Source organism: Silene latifolia, chromosome 6, assembly GCF_048544455.1.
Source record: "Silene latifolia isolate original U9 population chromosome 6, ASM4854445v1, whole genome shotgun sequence".
Lineage (NCBI taxonomy): Eukaryota > Viridiplantae > Streptophyta > Magnoliopsida > Caryophyllales > Caryophyllaceae > Silene > Silene latifolia.
In genome coordinates, this window is record NC_133531.1 from 82,655,326 (window position 1) to 82,679,652 (window position 24,327).

Consider the following 24,327-nt stretch of genomic DNA (forward strand, 5'->3'; position numbering starts at 1 on the left):
ATTAAAAGTTTTTCCGAGTTATAAAAATTAACATATAAAACTTGTATAATTTGTGTTATTATGAGATATCACGAAATTAATTTATCCATGTTAAATTTCTGGTCCTAAAATGTTTTTAGGATATTTTGGTTAATTTACGGATTTTTATTGTTCATATTATACAATAATGGCATTTAAATATGATTTTATGAGTAAAAATGTCATTTTCGGACCAAAATTAGCTAAACTTCGAATTTTTCAGTGATTTTTGGATATGTTATCACATATATTATTTTGAGATGACCTGTAAATTTTCATATTTTTGGGACTTTTTATGTTCGAAAAATGGAGTTTTCATTATTAAAATCGATTTTAGGTGAAAAATAGGTTAATATGAGATAAATTTCGAATATGGTCATAGAAATTTAGTATGATGTCACATGCAATTTTAAAAGATGTGTGTAAAATAATGGGCTATAGTGAAGTCTTTTTGCATGATTTATGGATTTTTGAAGAAAAATAGCATGAATAGTGACTTTATTAGTGCAATATTAATAAAACATACTCTATGACTAAAGAAAAACATCATATGTTGCATTTTATTATCTTTTTCAGATCTAAAATTGAAAAGTTGGTGAATATAATTTTTCCCATGTTTTTATGATTATTTTGTTAAAAACCGATAAACCGCAACATTGTTTTTCCGGAAAAATTTTGAAATTTTTAACCTAAGTTTTTGAGCATTATGAGTGTCATGGTATTTTTCCAGAATGTCCATGAGTTTAAATTTCAAATTTTGAATTTATTTGAAATTTTGTGATTTATTTGAAGTTTATAGCTTATTTTTGTAATTTTGGTCCATTAATGAACAATTTTAGAAATATGAGTTAATTATGGTCAAATAATTAGTGAAGACTAAATTTTGAGTCCTAAGAGGTTAGGGTAATTAACTTATGCATAAATATGAATTTATGTAATTTTTGTGATTATAAAATGTTGAAATCACGCAAATCCGTAAAAACCGAGTAATATACGATAGTGGCTAATTGAAGGCGATTTAACATAAAATTGGGCATGTTCATACATATTATAATGCTGCATTTTCTTTATGATTGTCATAATTTAATTTATGTAATTTTTGAATTATGTAATTTTACTTAGTATGGCCTTAGATTTTAATTGGTATTTCCCGAAATGTATGGGAATATCGATTCGGTTGTAATTTTATTGTGATCTCGTATCACCGTTTGTAATTTAATAGATTTATTTTATTTTAGTTACAAATGTATAATAGGAAATTATGTAATTTGCTATGTAATTTAATTTATTCCGGAGTTCCCAAAGACGGATTTCTTCAAGATGGCGGTACATAAAGACGGTGTTACCTCGAGATGCGTGCCACAACCGAAGTTCAAGGGACCAATGGAGTTGGTTTCCGAATATGTAATAGTTAAATAGTTTTTCTATTTTAGAAAAGGCCATACTAGGATTTATTTTATGTTTGCATTTTATTTATATGTCGCATGCATCGCTAAATCGCCATAACTAAAACATGCATCTTCTTTAATCGAGTTTATCGACCGTGTCAATTAAAATTATCGTAGTTCACCGCTTTAGTTCACTTAAAACGTGATAGATAATAAATTGACATGACCTCTCGCTAAAACAATTAATTGAGACATAGCCTTACCAAATAGTAGAAACCATGAAAACCTATTTCGTGAGGGAGTGCACTCGGCCACACCGGGGTACAAACCTTATTACGTAGGGGAAGTGGGTGATGTATGTCTATCCACCGAATTCATGTTAATAAGGGGTATTTCGGCACACCGTGCCCTAAGTTTATATGGGTTTGGATTATGGACACATTTATTCGAAATTTGGGTTGTACTCAACGAAAGTATTCACGACGATTTCCGGATGTGTTTCGGGCTAAAGATGAATATTAATGTAAATATCATCGACCAAGAGTTCTAAAAGTAGAATCGATTAAAAGGTTAATACACCGAAATATGTTAATAAAGGGTATTTCGGCACACCGTGCCCTAAATTAATATGAATTTGGATCTTGGAATCATTTATGATAGTTGGGTAGAGGTCACTATATAAATGTTCATATCTTGTTAATATTTTACAGGTATGATTTAAAAAGACAAAATGTTAATATTTCCTTTTCCTCCATATTTGTAGTTCATTGCAATGAATCCATCAAATGCTACCGCGCCGATAACTATTGAGTCTTACCACAATGTTTTTGACGACGTTTGCTCCAACAATGATTTCGACACTACTAGAGAACTTCATTTTGGGATAGGTTCGGATGGAAACCTTAATTTCATCACTTCTTCTAAACCACCTACTACTACTAGACCTCGTGTGAGTCCGTCTCGGGAAGACTACCTCATACAATCTATAGGGTCTTTGTCTCTGGAAGATAAAGATGCCAAAGCTAGTGGGAGCTCAAGCAATCAAGTTCTTGCTTCCAAGGGCAAAAGGTTCAAGAAGAAGGGAAAGAAAATCAAAAACTTCAAGCAAGTTAATGATGAGTGCCATTATTGCTATGGCATGGGACATTGGCTTAGGAATTGTCCCGTATATTTGCGAAATATAAGGGAAGGAATCATCACTCCAAAAGGTAAAATTCCTAAGGAAATTTATGTAATTAATATAAATTATACTTCCACTACGACATGGGTACTAGATACCGGTTGTGGTTCTCACCTTTATAATCATTTATAGGGTTTAAGAGACGTGAAGAGGCTTAGCAAGGGAGATGTGGATCTACGCCTTGGAAATGGAGCTCGGGTAGCGGCCGAATCCAAAGGAACTTATGTTTTAGCTTTGCCTAATGGATTTAAGTTGTATTTACATAATTGTTTTTATGTGCCTACACTCTCTAAAAACATTATTTCAATCGCCATGCTAGACATGGACGGTTTTTGTTTTGTCATTAAGAACAATCGTTGTACTATTTCTAGGAACGACTTGGTTATAGGCCAAGCTTCCTCTATCAATGGCATTTACATTTTAGAGACCTCAAATCTGACTAATGATATCTATAACATTCAATCAAAGAAACTCAAATCAAGTGACCCAAGTGAAGCGTTCATTTGGCATTGTCGATTAGGTCACATAAACGAGAATCGCATCAAAAGATTAATTTCGACTAATGTGATTACACCATTTGATTATCAATCATATGGTACATGCGAATATTGCCTACTTGGCAAAATGACTCGTAATCCTTTTAGTGGTAAAGGGACACGAGCTAGTGAACTATTGGGACTCATACACACCGATGTATGTGGACCAATGAGTATCACCGCTCGTGGCAATTATGACTACTTTCTAACCTTCACCGATGACTTGAGTAGATATGGGTATATCTATTTAATGAAGCATAAGAGTGAAGCATTTGAGAAATTCAAGGAATTTCAAAACGAAGTAGAGAACCAATTGAACAAAAGGATTAAGGCACTACGATCCGATCGTGGTGGAGAATACCTTAGCCTTGAATTTGATTCACACTTGAAAGGTTGTGGTATTATATCACAACTTACTCCACCCGGAACACCACAACTCAATGGTGTTGCCGAAAGGAGGAATCGAACCCTACTTGATATGGTTCGATCCATGATGAGTCAAACCGAGTTACCAAACTCGTTTTGGGGATTTGCGATTCAAACCGCAATAAAATCTTTGAACGTAAGTCCAACCAAAGCAATAGAAAAGACTCCATATGAGATATGGAGAGAAAAAGTTCCAAATCTATCCCATATGAAAATTTGGGGTTGTGATGCTTATGTCAAAATTAAAAATGATAATAAGTTGGCACCACGATCCGAAAAATGCATTTTTGTAGGATATCCCATGGCCTCACGAGGCTATTACTTCTATAAGCCGCAAGAGAACAAAGTGTTTGTGTCTCGAGATGCTGTCTTCCTAGAAAGTGATTTCATTTCTAGGAGACAGAGTGGGAGAAATTTTGAACTTGATGAAGTTCAAGAGCCACAAACCGAAATAGAGACGCAAGAAGAAATTGCTTCGTCGTCTAATGCGGTTATTCCTCCTCCTCTTAGAAGAACGGGCCGTGTTATTCGCCATCCCGATCGATATGTGGGACTTATCGAAGAAGATGGAACACTTGATGTGTTGCTTATAGAAAGTGACGAGCCCGCTACCTACAAAACCGCAATCTCTAGTCCTAATTCCTCCTTATGGCTTGAAGCCATGAAGTCCGAAATGGATTCTATGCATGAAAACCAAGTTTTGGACTTGGTAGATTTGCCTAAAGGGGCAAGATAACTTCAATGCAAATGGATATTCAAAGTCAAGAATGGTATAGAAGGACATGACAATGTCTACAAAGCTAGGCCAGTGGCAAAAGGATTTACCCAAGTCCAAGGTCTCCATTATGATGAGACCTTCGCCCCCGTAGCCATGCTAAGATCCATACGGATTTTGTTAGCGATTGCCGCATTTCATGATTATGAAATATGGCAAATGGATGTCAAAACCGCTTTTCTAAATGGGCATTTAGAAGAGGAGGTGTACATGATGCAACCCGAAGGTTTTGTTGATTCTAAAAATCCTAACAAAGTGTGCAAGCTTAAGAGATCCATTTATGGTCTTAAGCAAGCATCTAGAAGTTGGAATCATCGATTCAATCATGTTATAGAGGAAAATGGTTTCACTCGAAGTGTTGAGGAACCATGTTTATACATGAAATTTAGTGGGAGCAATGTTGTGTTCCTAATCTTATATGTCGATGACATACTACTCATTGGAAATGATATTCCAATGTTGTCTTCTGTTAAGAAGTGGTTAGGTAACCACTTCCAAATGAAGGATTTAGGAGAGGCACAACGCATATTAGGTATCCGGATTCATAGAGATAGATCCAAGAGGATATTGGCACTAAGTCAAGAGTCTTATGTTGATAAGATTCTTCGACGGTTCAGCATGGACAAATCCAAAAGGGGTTTGGTACCTATGGTAACTGGGACAATATTAAGCAAGACTCAATCTCCCTCCGAACCCCATGATGTTGAACGCATGAAGACGATCCCTTATGCTTCCGTTGTTGGATCAATCATGTACGCCATGATATGCACACGCCCTGATGTCTCGTATGCTTTGAGTATGACGAGTAGATATCAAGGAAATCCAGGTGAGAGTCATTGGATTGCTGTCAAGAACATCCTTAAGTACTTGAGAAGAACTAAGGATTCTATCTTAGTGTTTGGAGGAGACACCGAACTCCGTGTTAATGGTTACATGGACTCAAGCTTCCAAATAGATAGAGATGACATGAAATCACAAGCTGGTTTTGTTTTCATGCTCAATGGTGGTGCCGTTAGCTGGAGAAGCTTCAAGGAAGCTGTAACCGCGGATTCTACAACGGAGGCTGAGTATATTGCAGCATCAGAAGCTGCCAAGGAAGCTGTGTGGATCAGGCAATTCACGAAAGGTCTAAGAGTAGTACCTACCGCCAATGATCCCATCACTCTCTATTGTGATAATAGTGGGACAATCTTCCAAGCTAAAGAGCCAAAGTCTAGTAATAGATCTAGACATGTACTTAGAAAATATCATGTAATAAGAGATTTCATTGAGAGAAAGGAAATTGTGATTTGTAAGGTTGGGACGGATGACAACATAGCCGATCCGCTCACCAAGCCTTTATCGCAGGCTAAGCATGATGGACATGTTGCGGCCATGGGACTTAAACATGTACCAAGTTTTTGTTAGATTTTGAAACGAAATAAAAGTGTTGTTTTTGTTCATGTTCACAATCACATTTGTCTTTTATCTTTAATTTATACATTGTTACATCCAACGGGTTGTAGTGACAATTGAACCCTGTTAAAGTGAACACGGATTAACATAGTATTTGCCCATAGTCACTTGTATGAGGTGACGTCTCGAAGTGACTAGAATGTGATGCGATTGATGGCAAGTTCAAGTGCCATAGAGTCATGTGAGATGACTAGTTGATCACATAGGCACACTGTTAGGAACATTTTGTCGGGCCTTATGACCGCTTATAGAGTTCTGGCAAATTTATATAGCCTGATCGTGGCGAGAGCTACTATAGTATTCAAATGAGTCGATTCTTTTGACTAATGACTATTCGCCTAAAATGGCACAGTTTCAGATTAACTTTGATTTGTGTTACTACGACCTTCGTAAATGGGGTCAAATGGGCATATTTTGGGTTATGATGGCTGTGGCTAGTTGAAGGGAATGAGTGCGATAGGAATTGTCCACCCCTAGTCAGGGTTATAACAATATCTCAGGGCCACTCGAGGAGTAATGAACTGGAAATGCGTGGCCACGCTCGGAAGGTATTTATGATAGATAAATCCGGTCAATCAGTTATTCTCCAGATCGAGGAAACCACTCTCGATATGATCACTTGCAAGTACGACCTGAAAGACACCTTGCATTGAGTGGGAGATAGTAATAGGACAAGAGAATTGTTGACGCACACTTGTCGAGGACAAGTGGGAGATTGTTGGAATAAGTGTCCTCTGACAATAATGTGATCACAACTATTGATCATGATGATCACATGTTTAAGTCTCATTTTAAAGAATACAATTGGGAAGTAATTTTTTACTGTCAACTGGTCAACATATATCGGTAATGATTGGCTGACTAGAGTTTGACATTACTGTCGTGCGACGGTGGTGATCAGTTGATCCCCTAGGTCATACCTATAGGGCAACACTCTTAATTGATCATTTAATTAATCGTATAATGTTACGAGTTAATTAAATTACTTGAAAATTGACGGACGATTTTGGAAGTAAAATTTACGTATCACATTGAAATTGATTAAAATGAGATACGGTCTGAGTAATCGAATTGTATCATTACTCGGATGAAATTATTGTTTAGGGAAACAATTAAATTTGAATGAATTATTATAAATACAAATTGTTGTGATTTATAATTGGTAAAATATTTTGGTACAAGTAATTATGAATTACTAAGTCGATTTTTGTATGTGACGTATTTTTAATAATACGTTGATTTTTAATATGTTAAAAATGCACAACAAATTTATGCAACATATGACATGTGACATATTGACAATTGACAAAAATAAAATGGATTCCATGTTATTCATATGGACCGAAATATTGGGTGTGATTAACATATTCTTATAATGTTAATTAAAATTAGTGGAAAAAGTAATCATTTTTCTACAACTAGGCATGCATACCTAGTGTCTCTTGTGGAAGAGCACCAAGCCCATGCATTTGCCTTCCTCCACCCTCCTACCCGGTTTCCCCTAGAAAAGAACAAAGGTTCTTTTGCTTAAAATTTTATTATTCACCATATGCATGTGTGTGTGATAATTTTTCATTCATTCATCTCATCAAAAATATTTTTAGAGAGATAAAAATATTTTTCTTCCTTCCTCTTTCTTCTACCTGGTTTTAGGAGACAAAAAACCAAAATTATTTTGGGTCAATTTTTCTTACAAAATTAATATTGTACAAGTATTTATAATATTGATTTTATTTAAGAGTGTGCTTTGGGTATTAATCCTTGGGATAGATCCTACACTTGGGTCTTTGTTCATCCAAAAGGAAAGCTCAAGAACAAAAGAGAAGGAGATCTCTTTTGCGCCCATATGAACCAAAATTCCAATGTACGGATGAATGTTTCTTCTTTTGTTAATTAGTTTGCATGCATAAGATCTTTTGTTAATTTTATGACAAATTAAATTAAAACATATATGAATATGTTAGTATATAGATCTACTTTTCTTTCAACTAAGCTAAGCGCAACCGGTTACGCAGATGCTAGCTTCCAAACGGATCTCAGTCTGGTCCGTCTTGACTCTTAGTGTGTTGTAGCAGATTCTACTACTGAATCATTGAATTATGATAAGCATGTAGGGCACGTCATTTCCATGGGAATTAAACGTGTTCCTGAGTTGTAGTACTTGATTATGGATTTGATACATTATCTTTTTCATATACTATTTATAACTTCATCGTTTTATATATAGTATTTTGTTTTTCATGTGGATTGTACTGACAACATTGAACGCCACAAAGTGAACTGAATTACATTATATTTGTTTTGGGCCGTAATCGCCAATGTGAGCTGATAACTCCGGCTATTATATTGTGCAGTCGATTGATGGTGGGTTCAACGAGCCATAAGTCAAACGGTTGACTGATCGATCACAGATGCGAGATTATAACGATACCTCGTAGGACAACTTTTTGTGACAACGTAATGGAGTCCTAAATGTTTAATAACATTCGGTGCCAGGTCGTGGATAGGACATCCATTGTGTTCCTAGAGTCGATTATTTTGACTATCGACTGTCTCTTGAGATTAAGGCAGTTTTTGGGTGACTTTGGTTTCTTTCTTACGGTCTGCCGTAACTGGAGGCTAAGTAGATTTTTTCTGCGTCATTTCATACTGTGCTTACATCTGCAGGATTCAAGTTGAGGAAAATATCCAACCCTTATCAGGTATAGTTATTTCACAGGGCCACTCGAGGAGTTGTAACTGAAATGCATGGCCATGCTCGAATGTTGATTCGTTTATCAGTTAAGTTACTCTCTAGTCGGGGAAACCACTCTTGATATTGATCGCTTGTAAAATACGACCTTTGTGAATTCGGATTTTCAAATTGTTTTACATTGAGTGGGAGAAATTTTATAGGATATGAGAATCGGTTATCGCACATACACTTGTGAGGACAAGTGGGAGTTTGTTGGAGCTTGTGTCCTCCACAAATTAGTGTGATAACATTTGTAAATCTCTTACAGGTTCACAAGGGTATACTTCGTATATTTAATCAGTTGATTAACGTTTACCTAATAACGGTTAGCTTGCTAGAAAGTTTGACGTTATTATCATACAGATGGCGGTGATCAACTGGTCCCTAAAGGTCACACCTATAGGATGTGTTTGAGAAATGTGGTTATAGAAATATAATCACATTGATGCCCAATATGACTAAAAAGTTAGTCAATGTGTTGATGAGATAATTATTTAATGAAAATTAAATAATATTAGTTGAGACGAACTAACTGTCAATTCGTAAATTAAATATAATAAGTTATATTTAATTAAATGTATATAATGTTAGGTTGGACGAATTAATCTGTTAATTCGTAAATAAATATAATCAGTTATATTTAATATCAACAAGTTGAATGTGTCATAGTGGTAATAGTGAGGGTACACAAGCCAAGAGTTCATGGGTTCGATCCTTACTAGATGACAATTTAACACACTTTATATATTTTTAGAAAGACCAAAAATAAGGAGAATATACTCCTTATTTCGGTCAGTTTGGCCGAAATTAGGAAAGGATTATTCTTTCCTAATTGACTCCATAATTCGGTCAGTATAAGAAAGAAAGGGAGATGTTTATTCTACCCTAATTCTTTTTCCTTGACCTAGCCTCTCTCTCTCATCAGAAAAACACAAAAACAACTAAATTTTACAGAAAATTTTAGATCGATTTCTAGCATAATCAAGGGGCATATCTCATATCTTCTTGGGTGAAACTGATAGGCGAATATCAATTTTGATATTGTTCTTAGGCCAATTTTGCTGGGACCGAAGGTTAATTCTGAATCCTTTATACTTTGTTTATGTATTTTGTTTATGACTATTAATCATCATTGTTAAATTCGTTATAATCCTTCTATATTAAGGGAAGTATACAGATTATTTCCCACAGGGCTCGGCAGCCGCGACGCGTTGTAAGGCTCGCCAGCCATGGTGCGTATATGAGGAGGGCTCGCCAGCCGCGATGCGTAGTAAGGCTCGCCAGCCATGGGGCGGTCGGTTAATTGACCGTGAGAATAGCCGCGTTGGATGGGCTTGTTTTGAAAGTAGCGGACTCATGATGCCGCCGTGAAAATAGTGAATTTTAAATTTCCACTATCACTGTTTTTGAAATAAGCGGGTTCCGCGAGGAAGCCCCCTGTTGACATTTCAAGGAATAGTGAATTTGAACTTCTACTACTCGTTTGTTTGAATTTTGTAGGAAATAGCAAATTTTAAATTTCGCTATTACGACTAAGGTGACGGTTTATGTGCCGCCGTTGACATGTGATACAAATAGTGAATTTGGAAACTTCACTATTATTTTTGAAGTGACGGTTTATGTGTCGTCGTTGACATGTGAAGGAAATAGTGAATTTGGAATCTTCACTATTATTTTTGAAGTGACGGTTTATGTGCCGTCGTTTGAATTTTGGCGAAATAGTGAATTTTTGAATTTTTCACTATTATTCTCGCAATTGAAAAAAAGAAGAAATAGTGAATTTTGAATTTTTCACTATTTTTGAAGGGAAAATGGCGGTTTTGATCGCCGTTTGTTTGAAATTTGAGAAAATAGTGAATTTTGATTTCACTATTATTTTTGAAATGACGGTTTTAATTGACGTCGTTGAATTTTGAAGAATTTGCGCAGGAAATTGGGCCAAAACCCAAATTTCGCTGAATATAGCAAAGGGAAGCTGCATTGAGGCGCGAGCCTCTTGGCGATAGAAGGGGGCTCTCCTATTTTTCTGTAAACGACGCGAGGCTTAGCTGCTCGTCATTCCCCCTTCATCTTTTCCAAATTTTGACAAAAATAAACTAAAATCGCCATTGTTGGATCTTCTAGCTCGCTTGAATTCGTGCTATCATCAACAATGTCATCTCAAGGTATGTATTCCCTCTTGAATCCATTTGAATTTGTTGGTTTTTTAGCTGAATTGAATTAGGGCGAGATGTTACCCTAGAAAATAGATTTGGGCGTTTTTGATTGAGCCCATTTCGAGTGAAATTGATGATTACATTAGGTTAGAAACCTGTTTAGGAGTAAAGGGGTGCTTTTAGTTTGCATTTTGGTCCCCGTTCCCGCTCCCTATGTTCGAAAAACGTGAGTGAGGTGGAGAAACCGTCTCATCTCACAATGCCAAGTTTATTTACTTGGGTAGTGGGTCCCACTAGGTTGCGTTGTAGTCGGGAAAGACCGTATTTGCCATTGTGGACCTTTGTTTGGTATTGTGGGTAAAGTTGGAATTTTTGCCTTTTGTGACGGTCTTATGTCTGACAAAATAAGGGCCTGTTTGGGCTTGAATTGAGTCAGTTGCCTTGAAATGGACCTTATTGGTAGTTTAGGTCGCCTTGGGTTGTGATAAAATCACGTTGCCGTGTTGTGGTCATATTTTGAAATTTTGACCGGTTTGCGCTCAAACTGGCGTAGAAACTGTCTTTTTGAGCCGTAGAAAAATTCCTCATTGCAATGGGAATGTATTTTAGTTTGTTGGCGGACCTTGAGTGGGTCTTGGTTTGCCGTTTTTTGTTTGTTGTTTTGACTCGTCTTTTGCTTGAAAAGAAGGGCGAGTCGTTTTTTGTGCGTTTTTTGTGAATTGTTTTTGTTGTTTGGTTGCCCTTGTTTTGCTTTGCGGGTTGTTTTTTTGTTCTGGGTTTGTCCGATTTACGCCGTCGTAATGCCGAAATTTTGGCTGACGTTTTTGTTTAACCTTTGATTGCAGGGTACCATTTGGGGTCTATGGGGTCCGTCGTGGAGGTTTTGGAAGAGGAGGATGATCCTGGAGGAGGAGAGGCGACTGTTTTTTGTTACAGGCTTGGTTGTGTTTCTCCCTGGCGGCCTTTGCCCGGCCAATGATCGGGTATCGATTGTTGGTCGTTGTCCGCAGAGGTTCGGATGCCCGATGAGTGGGGTTCAATACGGGCGTGTTAACCCATGTTGCCACTTTTGATCGTTGTCGAATTCTGGTGATTGGAGGTCAACATCGGGGTAGTGTCCGTTGTCATGGTCCTCTTTCACTCTTGAATTCTGCTGATTGGAGGTCAACGTCGGAGTAACGCGCTGAGTTATGATCCTCGGTTGTCGTGTCATCCGAAGTCTGCCAGGCATCATTTTTCTTTTTGTCGTGGAGCAGGAACGAGGTGTTACCGTCATGGTAACCACCTCTGCTTCTGTTGTTACTCCTCCGTTTCCCGTGTTGCTCCGTTTCTTTTCTGATGGGAAAGATAGGGAGTGCTTAGTCCGGTAGGTGGCAGGAAGCCCCCAGTTTGATGTCTTAGGCCAGTGACTGTATGATAAATATCTGTATCGGATTCCGTTTGTATGGTCAGTCGTTTGTATCAAACGTGTGTCGATGTATTTTGCGTGAGGCGATTTGTATATATGTGTTTTTGGATTGTGGTTTATTTTGTGATTTTTGGCTTTTTGTGTTGTGTTTCGGAGGAGCGCTGTCGGCTGTCAATTCTCCTTTTGCTTTGCACCAGTTCATGCGTTGTTAGTGTAGAAAACAGGCAACAGGTAGCACGTACGCATAAACGTAAACACGTAAAAGCAGTTGATTGAAAACAAAATTAACCAAGATGACTTGAAGTTAAAATTGAACTTTGAAAAATGAAATGAATTTTGAAAAATCCCGCGACAAGTCGTCACGTTTGGAATTCAAAAGGAATTGATTTGAAAATTGAGCAATTAACTCGTGACTTGAATTAAATTGCGTCGAATTTGTTGAAATTGATTTGTGACTCGAAGAATTTCAAACTCAATCTGTCAAGGAAGAATTTTAGAAAATATTTTTACGAGTGTATTTGATTTGATTTTTTTGAGGTTAAGACTCGAATTAGTGAGTGCTTGAAATTTTGAGGAGAACTGACGTCGTGTTATCAATTTTCGATTTTATTTTTGCTGCAAAATTGCCAAAAACTGAAAATTTTTTGGAATTTCGACTGACGTGCAAACGATCCGTCGCGGATCGGGGTGACTATATTTTCCCCCCGTATGTTTAAAGCTGCGTCATTGAAACCGTGTCGGATTTCGTAAAACGCGAAAACAAGGAAATGTGAGTGTGAGGAAACACAAAATGTCCTGGATCATCCCGAAGAGGCGCGAGCGTTCTGGCGGGAGGTTTGAGGTGTCAGGAGAAAACACAAGTTGAAAGAGACAAGTCAAAGCGGGAATCCTGGGAGAGGGCCTAAAGAGGCACGAGCAGCCTGGCGATGGGAGCCAGCTCTCCCCTTTTTCTGAAAAACGCGCTGATCGTTTTTGTATAAATAGTGATGTTTGCGCTTCATTGTTTCATCATCCGAAACACAAAAACATCTCAATAAAACCTCTTCTTCTTCCACAAAAATATTTCATGGATGCCTTTGAGAATGCGTTGCGACAATGGTGCCGGGATTTGTCGCCTCCCGAAAAGTATCAACTCATTTGCATGGGAGTTGGTCAATTATTGGTGCTTCGTCAAGTCAAGGTGCAATCCTCATTTCTCGAAGCATGTTCTCGGTTTTGGGATTCGAAACACCATGTTTTCGTTTTCCTGAAAGGTGAAATTTGTCCACTAGCCGAAGAAGTTGGAGCCATTGGTGGGTAGCCACCTCCGACTCGGTTGTGCTACAAGGAGAAATTTCGTTCCATGTTGGGTTTGTCGACAAGTCAAGTCAACTTCCTTTTTGCTCCACATGGTGTGGATATGTTAGCTCTCATCAACATCTTCTCCAATCGATTAGATGCCAATGTTTCAGAGGTGGCTAGGAGAAGGGCTCTCGCCTTTTGCCTTATCCATGTGTACCTCTTTGTTGATGTTTTGAAGAAGGAGGGGCCGAAATGCTATGGTAGCATGACCCTTGTGCATGTGGTTGAGCAAATGGAGCATTTTAGAGATCCATCGTGGTTGGTGCTTGGAGAGATCATCCAAGCTTTGGACAAGGAAGGCTCTTGCGGAGAAGCTCCCTCATTCGGATCCCCAAGGATCCTCCAAGTGTGGCTATTGGAGAGGCTAAGGTATGTAGAGCCTCCGGTTGATTCATCTTCTTATTCCTTTCGTCACCTCACCATGAGGAAGAAGTTGTACTCGAATAGCTTTGCTTCTACCGAGGCTTATTGGGTCGCAAGATTGGCGGAGGAGGGTGGTCCTCACATCCGTTGGGTGGTGCCATGGTGGCACTTGAGGTCCTTCACATGGTTGCCTGCTTCGGGTGCTAGTCCTCGTTCTTTGATGGTGGTGGGTTTGAAGGTTGCTTCCTTCATTTATCCCGAAAGGCTCATGAGGCAAATGGGGCGTCAACAAAAGGTGTCCGCTCAAGATACCTTTGTCCAAGAGAATGTTTTTCGGAACTCCGAGCTTGTGGAGGTCTTCGAAAGATGGTGGGCCACTCGGCCGCTTTGGGAGGTACCGAACCCCGTTGCCATGACATGGGTGACTCCCGCTTATGTCAAGTGGTCAAGAGCTTCGTCCTTGGAAGAGTGGTCCAAATTCGTAAGGACGAGGTTGTCGACTTTAAGTATCGAGAGGTTGGCAACACTACTACAGATACAGGCTATAGCAACGGGTAAAAACCGTTGTAAAAACAAAAAGTGGACGTTGTTAAAGCGGCCGTTGTAAAAGGTATTTACAACGGCTAGGTTATTTACTTAAACCGTTGTCGAAAGTATTCACCACGGTTAAAAGTCGTTGTTGTTGCGTGTAAGCCGTTGTGGAAAGTGTTTCAAAAATTTGGTGTGAATAATATAACAACGGTTATCATATGAATAACCGTTGTTGTAACTTTCCCACCAAAATTGTGAAGACTTTTAACAAAGGGTATATGCTAAAAACCCGTTGTTGAAATTTTTAGCAACAATGGTTCTTCGTTTAAAACCTGTTGTTGAATATTATGCGCGGGTATTTGTGAAAGGTATTTACAACGGTTCTTATTTTAAAACCTGTTGTTGAATATTATGGCGGGTATTTATGAAAGATATTTACAACGGTTTTTGTTTTAGTAACCGTTTTTATTACCAACTCCTAGTGTTTTTAAAAATTAAATTTGTTTCATGCCATTCAAAAACCTGCGTATATCAGTAGCACCATATATCAGCACCAGCATAAATCACAGCTGGGTTCATCAGAACTCAATAGATTCAATTCAACCACAACAACAGCATCATATATATATATATATATATATATATATATATATATATATACACTTACAAGGAGTTAAATTTACATGAACTAATCATTCCCTAACTTCAAAAAAAAATTTACTAATAAGCTGATCTAAGCTCTGAGTATCATGCATTTAGCCTTCAACATTGCTATGTTCTAAGACGTATTTGCCCAACATGTCCCTTACCTCGTCTATATGTTGCCATTTGTACTGCTGAAGGTCTTGTGACGCGTTGATTACATACTGCGGAAAAAACAAAGACAAGACATTATTGTAACAACATACATCATTCAGCATAGCAACATCATGGCATAGCAGCAAGCAAGACAACATCAGCTTTAATTTAAAAAACGTAATAAACACATTATTAAATTACTAACCTTTTCTGGAATAAGGATATATTTTCGCATAATAATCTCGTACATGAACCGACAAACGTAGTATCCACATTGTATGCTATCCGGCTGGCGAGGGACCTATTATTACATAAAAACAAACAGACGAGAGAAGGCTCACATCAGAATCTTGAACTTTAGGTATTGTATTAGTATTAAACACAGAATTTTGCACTTAAGGTATTGTATTTAAGCACGTACCCCTGTTATCGTAATAAAAGTAGGGCCATCATCAGAATCTTTCGTGGGTTGATCCTGCTCGTTAGCTCTTTTCTTCTCAAAGGACCTTTTTTTTTAAAAAAAAAAAAAGGAGGCAGAAACTCATTTTTTTAGGGGCAAAAATGAGCTTTTTGCTATAAATAAAAATTGAAAATGTTATTATAAATAAATCAGTATTATAAACTTACTTAATAATTAAGCGTTTAAAAGTCTCGCTTGGTGGATTATGTATAGAGTCTAACCAAAAAACTTTCTTCTTCATCGGCGTGATGGCTGCTAGCACCCAATGAGTCCTACATCAAGAGACATCATCATTATTAACAAGTACATATATTAGTTATGAAAATGCAATTGTAGAGGAAACGTAATATTAATTTGATTATTACCCGTTTTCATTATAAGGGGCAAAAACCAGCTTCTTGGTTGTCGCCTATTGCTGAGCAATATAATCTACCCGATCTTCGAACGAAAAAATCGAGATAAACATAGATAAAACATAGGGGCACAGGAATCCGTATTGATCACTTGGAATCTTGTTCTCGGGGATCACTCTCAATTTCAATATCCTACATTATTACGGTATTAATTCCGGTATTTAAAGCACTGTCTAGTAGTCAGAATATTAGAATATGAAATAATTTATTAAGAAACTTACTTCATCCAAACAAATAGGTGTTGGACATCAATCTCGTCTAGGCCAGCCCAAATGGCTAGCATATCCCATAACATAATTGCTTCGCGCTCAACCCCTAGAATATGCTCCTCGAGCGGAATAATTATCAATTGCTCGTTTTCTATGCGATCGCAAGCCTCCTCATGCAGTTTCCTCATCGTCAACGTTCTTACTTTTAGCATGTAATCCTTCCCAGAATATTTTGTGGAGTTTAAACTCCTAACATCTTTCAGTTCGGAGAAATAATGATTCTTTGATTTTGTGCTACTACCACCAGCCTACATATGTAGATAATTAAAATAATAAAAAAATCCAAAGGTAACATATCCTAGCTAGCTAGTTGGAGTAATAAAAATAAAAGAGTACTTAACTAAATACCTCATCAACCTGCTCTTTCAATGATGAGGTAGTAGTAGCAGGTATGACTGGGGACTTAGGCTTATCCGTCTTTTTTGTCCCCTACACAAAATTTCTATGCTTTTTAGAAATACAGAAAAAATATAAATAAAGGGAGGTTTTTAAAAAAAAGGAGAAGTTAATTAAATACCTCATCAAGTTGTTGTCTGGACGAGGTAGTTGGCATGTCCGGGGACTTAGGCTTATCCGCCTTAGCCGACTTTTTTGTTCCCTACAAAGAATTTCCATGCTTTTTAGAAATACAGAAAAAATATAAATAAAGGGAGTTTTTCAAAAAAATGGAGAAGTTAATTAAATACCTCATCAAGTTGTTGTCTCGACGAGATAGTTGGCATGTCTGTGGACTTAGGCTTATCCGCCTTAGCCGGCTTTTTTGTTCCCTAAAAAAAATAACATATAAATTTAACATATAAAAACATTCAACAATTAAAAACTTAATATATAAAGGTATTTTTTCTAACCCCAACTGCTTTCGGCTGAGGCGGAGACGAACGAGCCAGGAAGATGTGAGATTCAGGCCATTGGATGAAACTTCCAACCGCATCTCCCAAAATGGTAATGTCGTCACGAACTGGGACGAGCAGTTGAAAGTTTTCATGGCCTGGAAAGATTTCAGTTATCTCCACTTTTCTATGTTTAGGCAAAATTTTTTCGCCATGAACAACCACTACAGTTTCCGCTGCTGATTTGGTGGGCACTTCTACGAGAGCCCGACCAACACGCATAATTGGTTTCTCGAATTTAGGGTCAGCAAGAATAACTGGCCTCTTGTTTACGGCCTAAAGAATACACATACATTATTATATCCCAAAATTTAATAGAATTCATTTAAATTTAACTAATTAAACACTTCATGCATACCTTCATCGAAAAAAGTGAACCGACTTGAAGGGGATGTATCTTCGTTTTCCATCAGTAGTCTTCTCAAGTTGCATCTCCTTTTCAGGCCCATTATTTACCTAATAAAATTAACCAATGGCACGATGTCAGAAGTTATAGCATTAGAGAAGGCAGGGAACACACCCCCTGATCTTACCCAAAAAAAAAAGAAAAGAAAAATAAGGAAGTATTAGGTACCTGATCGACTTTAGTTGTTACAACTTCAGAAGCATTAGGTACCTGATCTTTCTGAATCTCGTTGACCGATACTTCCTTCTCATGTATTGCCAAGGTAGTAGTGTTCTCGGCCTCTTGACCAATCTGTTGTACCTTATTACCCCCTTTAATGACATCCTCCATCATCTTCACTTCTTCTTCGGAAAGCTTGCCTCCAGCATTCATCTTTAGTAGTACGGATGCCATTAACTGAAGCTGCGTGCCAATAATGTTATGTTTCAGCAATTTTTATCCCAACAATAACATGTGAATTGAACTTAAATGAAAATAATAGAATAAATGGTACCATGTCAGCCTTCTCAGCCTTAGTCTTCCTTTTTTTCTTTTTCGGGGCAGTTGTCCCATAATATTTCGTTACTCCAACCTGTAACGGGACGCCCCTCAATCGACATGGATGTTCGGGTCCGCCGATCGCTCTAGCAAGAACGTCTTCACGACCACTGGGAGTGAATTTCTCTTCTTCTACCTCGTTCAATACCTTGTCCTATAATATATTAAATAAACTTCAAATTATATTTGTGACTAAAATAATAAAGTTAGTAATGAACTCGTCTTAATAAAATAATACTTACTATGTTGGCCAACACTTCCTCATCATATTTGTCACACGACCGGTATCCTTTAGGCGTGTGCCCTTCTTTATAAGTTACATGCCGATCCAAGTCGGTCACTCCCTTTGCCACCTACACATTAACATGGTAACAGTTATACATGTAAACGTATATTAAGTCCAAGTGTGATTAAAAAAATCAAATCTCACAGGGGAATGCATGCTACTTACGAGGTTGTCCTCTATCAATCTGTAACCGCCTCGAGAACTATACCATTTCCCCTTCTTGCATGAAATGTTAGCACGATTTCTTCTACTAACGGCCTTCAAATTATATAAAAGCGCAAGTAGATGAGATAATAAAAAGATTATATAAAGAACTCATTAATTAAAAAAAATGATAGGTAAATCGTTAAAAGGCGAGAATATTTAACCTGAAACTTCTCACTAGTTCTCATCGCTTTGAAAAGATCCCATTGTTCCTGACTGATGGTGGGACACTTATTGTCTCCCGGTAGGCTCTTACGCATCTCCCCCGTTGCCTTGTCCACATACAACCAATCCCTAGCAACGTCACACTTGCACTGCCTTAGGGCACCCCTGCCTTCTGCATTAAATACTTATCATGGCATTCATCGGGTATATCAAAGGCTTCCTTTATACGAGCCAAGTATAACTTCCCCAATTTCGGATTCAAATTTCTAACATCATCTAAATGGATAGGCACAAACTGTCTTGTACAACATCCAATCCAACTGGATAAAAAACCCGCATGTTATTTTAAGCGGCTCTTTAGTGGCTATAGCTGCAAGGGCTTGCGGGCACTTCGTAGCACCCCTCTCACCAGGCTTATTATCATCCCCACGCTTATTATTCTTTTGACTTCTTTTCCGTTTTTCACCCATGATAATCCTAAAACCCAAATATGAATGAAATAGTAAATGAACAACTTAACAACGTCATGCAGAGTATTATCTAAAACCCTAAATAGGAATTAAAATTTAAAACAACAGTTTGAGCTTCTAAAATCCTAAACCCTAATAAGAGGAGTGAAGTAGATGATGCGGGATGATAAAGATAATAAAGAAGACGAAAAACAAACAGATGCATGAAAAAGAAAAAAGATGATCGTCTTAAAACCCTAATGACGAAACCCAAAATTTAAGTGAACATACCTGATGATAATGATGATACAGAGAACGAGCAGGATGATAAAGGAAGGCAACGGAATCTGGGCGTCGGAAACTGGGCGACGACCGGCAACGAGAATGTAGAACGCGGGGGAGAGAGAATAATAAACTTAGGATACCAACGGTTAAACTGGTGTTGTGTGTGTTTGTGTGGTATGTTGTATGTGTTTGTAAATTAGTTTTTTATTAAGACAAACTATTGACAACGGGTCCTCAAAACAAAACTCGTTGTTATATGTTAATAACAACGGGTCAATAAAAGTCAACCGTTATCAAAACTTTATTACAACGGTTAAAATATACCCGTTGTAATATATTTTCACCAAATTTGCGCCAAAATGAAATATGTCTAAAAAATAAATGACAACGGGTAGGGGTACTACATCCGTTGTTGAAAGTAATAACAACGGGTAATGTAACTATAACCGTTGTTGATAGTAATAACAACGGGTAATGTAACTATAACCGTTGTTGATAGTAATAACAACGGGTGATTTAAATATAACCGTTGTTATTATTGAACCTTTTTTTTTAAAAAAAAATTACGTTTACAGTCCAAACCTGTAACAATACATACTGTAACAGCAGAAGCACTATATACTACAACATTATTCAGCAATTTCAACAACAGCATCCACATCTAATAATAAGATCAAGAAAATAAGACAACACCAGCATGCATGCATACTGCATATCTACAAGATTTACCATGCCATGCAAATTTGGGAATCTTTAACAATTACCATTGCTTCTATTGGCTTTTTAAAGCTACCAAAAGCTAAAGACAACACATCTCAAACTTGCTATAAATTCAGAAAAGAGGCATCCCATTAGCTCCCCCCAACTCACAAATAAATTAAACCATCAAATTACTAGTCTGAAAATGACTCAAAATGTTGGTCGTCCATATCACTGTGTCCTGATGAATGCGCCAGGCCACATAGATATAGACAATGGAAAATTTGTTGCCAAGAGCTTTAATCCTTTGAGGAATAAGCTTATTGAGCTGGGATAGTCGGTCAGCAAAGTTAAGCCACGATGGGGGCCATAGGGATTCAAATGGAGTCTACTCATTCAGTTTGGAACATCACCTGCACATGCAGAATCAGCATTTAAGCTTGACATAATGTTTCAACTCAGAGGCCATGGCAGGAACGACTGGAATGCTCCGAATAGGTCAACACTCGAACCATACCTCGGGTAGCCACGGACTTCGGATCCGAGCTTCGAAGAATACCGTGGACTATGTCCAAGTGTCGTATGCGACCATCATTGATGGGCAGCAGTCGGCCAGGTCAGAAAGCGTCGATGCCTACAACCAGGTTGTGGCTGTTTTCCAAGCAATGTACCCTTAAAACCCCTATAAAATGTGTCCATGTCTACAACCAGGTTGTGGCTGAAATTTCTAAGCAACGTCGTGGGTTATTTGTTGAGTGTCAAACTGTGTGTGTCTGATAGGAAGCAGTGTCGTGGGCCTGTATGAAAAGGCAACTTAAATAAAGATAATGTGTAACCCTGTGGTCTTGTAAGATTTCCAGTACGTTTGTATTAAATATGCAGTTCCTTCTACTAATCTGTTCAGTGGTAGAGTGATCCATTCCCTAAAAAACGACATCCTGATCATTATCACCATTATCGGATGGACTACTCCTTCTACTCCTTATAGACAGTACAACATACCACTTTTTATCTATAGGATCAGTGACATAGAACACTTGTTTAGCTTGGGATGCCATTATGAAAGGATCATCCTTATTATTGCCAACCTTACCCAGATTGACCAACGTAAATCCCATCTTATACTTTCGGACACAATGGATGTTGTTATCAACCCAGTTACATCGAAACAAAGGCATTGTGAAATCAATGTAATCTAGTACCAATATTTCTTGAATAACACCATAATAAAGGCATTTTCCCCAAATAGGCTTTTTATCTTTTGAAGTAGCAAAGTGCATTGCCTCAAATTCAGAACTCACACCACTATTTTGCATTGTGCTCAACACATCTTGCTCGCGGGTGTAAAAAGTATATCCATTAATGGCAAAACTGCTGTAAAAGGTGACCCTGGCATTTGGACCTAAACCAAGACGTAGTAACCTAGGAGAGATGTCATCACCAGTTTGATTCGTACACTCTAAGACAATATTCCTAAACCACTCTACAAACGTCTTCGTATGCTCGTTTGCAATCCACTTCTCGGTCTTGTTTGGGTGATCGTATTTGAGCTCTTCTTTGTGTTGTTGAATATAAGGTTGCACCTCATCTTCGTTGTTTAGCACATACATATGTGCTAAATGCAACATTTCACGTGTCACAATTTTTTCAACCCGGCCCCTAATACCTTTTCCGGTCATCCAGTCACTATGACGATTCTTAGGAACGCCAATCAACTCCTCAGGGGACAGATGAGCGTAACAATATGAAAGAGCTTGGTCTAAAATAGCGCGTTCAGCAATACAACCTTCCGGACGATACCGATTAGATGTATATGTTGGAATATGTGTCCTCCGACAATAATGAGATCACGACTGTTGATCATGATGATCACATGTTTAAATCTCATTATAAAGAATACAATTGGGAAGTAATTTTGTTACTGTCAACTGGTCAACATATATCGGTAATGATTGGCTGACTAGAGTTTGACATTAATGTCGTGCGACGGTGGTGATCAGTTGACCCCCTAGGTCATACCTATAGGGCAACACTCTTAATTGATTATTTAATTAATCGTATAATGTTGCGAGTTAATTGAATTACTTGAAAATTGACGGACGATTTTGGAAGTAAAATTTACGTATCAAATTGAAATGTGATTAAATAAGATACGGTCTGAGTAATTGAATTGTATCATTACTCGGATGAAATTAATGTTTAAAGAAACAATCGAAATTGAATGAATTGTTATAAATACAATCTGTTGTGATTTATAAATGGTAAAATATTTTGGCACAAGTAATTATGAAATTACTAAGTCGATTTTTGTATGTGACGTATTTTTATTAATACGTTGATTTTTAATATGTTAAAAATACATAACAAATTTATGTCACATATGACATGTGACATATTGACAATTGACAAAAATAATATGGAATCCATATTATCAAATGGGCCGAAATTACAAGAAGAGGATTAAGCTAATTAATTGTTTAATTAGTAGCTAAACATAATAATTGTTTTGCTTTAGTAGCCATGCAAGCCTATGGTGCATTGTGAAGACAAATAAGTCCATGCATTGGCACCCCTTTACCTCTCCTCTTACACGGTTTTGAGAAGCAAAACCCATCATTGTTTTTCTATAATTTTTACCTAATAATATAGTAAGTGTAGTGTATTATTCATTCATTCCTTCTATCATCCAAAATACAATTTTAGAGAGAATAAAAATCCTCCTCTCCTTCTCTCTAAAAACCGAAATATTCAAGTGTTAAATAATATTTTTGGTTCAATTTTCTACCTTATTAATATTATACTAGTATTTATAATATTAATTTGTATTAAGAGATAGCCTTGGGTATAAAGCTTAGGGAGAGATCCTATACTTGGATATTTGTTCTTCCATAAGGAAAAGCTCAAGAACAAGAGAGAAAGGTGATCTCTCTTGTGCCCATTAAACCGAAATCATCAAAGTAAGGACATGATTTCTCCTCTATTTTTATATTGTTTGCATGCATAAAATCCACATTTAATTTTATGACAAATTAATTTCGACATATATGAGTATGTTAGTATGTATATGAATCTACATTTCTTTCAATCGGTATCAAGAGCCACGGTTGTTTGCATGCAAATCGGTTAAAAGTTTTTCCGAGTTATAAGAATAACAAATAAAACTTGTAAAATTTGTGTTATTATGAAATATCACGAAATTAATCCATGCATATTAATATTTCTGGTCCTAAAATATTTTAGGATATTTTGGTTAATTTTACGGATTTTTATTGTTCATAATTTACAATAATGGCATTTAAATGTGATTTTATGAGTAAAAATGTCATTTTTGGTCTAAAATTAGCTATACTTCGAATTTTAAGTTGATTTTTGGATATGTTGTCACATATATTATTTTGAGATAACCTGAAAATTTTCATAATTTTTGGACTTGTTATGCTCGAAAAATGAATTTTTCATTATTAAATTCGAATTTAAGTGAAAAATAGGTTAATATGAGTTAAATTTCGAATCTGGTCACAGAAAATTAATATGTTGTCACATGCAATTTTACAAGATGTGTGTAAAATAATTGGCTATAAAGAAGTCTTTTTGCATGATTTATGGATTTTTGAAGAAAAATAGCATAAATAGTGACATTATTAGTGGAAAATTAATAAAACATAATCTACGACTTAGGAAAAACGTCTAATGTTGCATTTTATTATCGTTTTCAGATCTAAAATTGAAAAGTTAGTGAGAATAATTTTTCCATGTTTTTATGATTATTTTATTAAAAATCGATAAACCGCAACATTGTTTTTCCGGAAAATTTTCGAAATTTTTAACCTAAGATTTTGAACATTATGAGTGTCATGGATTTTTTCCAGAATGTTCATGAGTTTAAATTTCAAATTTTGAATTTATTTGAAATTTTGTGATTTATTTGAAGTATATAGCTTATTTTTGTAATTTTTGGTCCTTTTATGAACAATTTTATAAAATATGGGTTAATTATGGTCAAATTATTAGTGAAGACTAAATTTTGAGTCCTAAGAGGTTAGGGTAATTAACTTATGCATAAATATGAGTTTATGTATTTTTGTGATTATAAAATGTTGAAATCACGCAAATCCGTAAAAACCGAGTAATATACGATATTGGCTAATTAAAGGC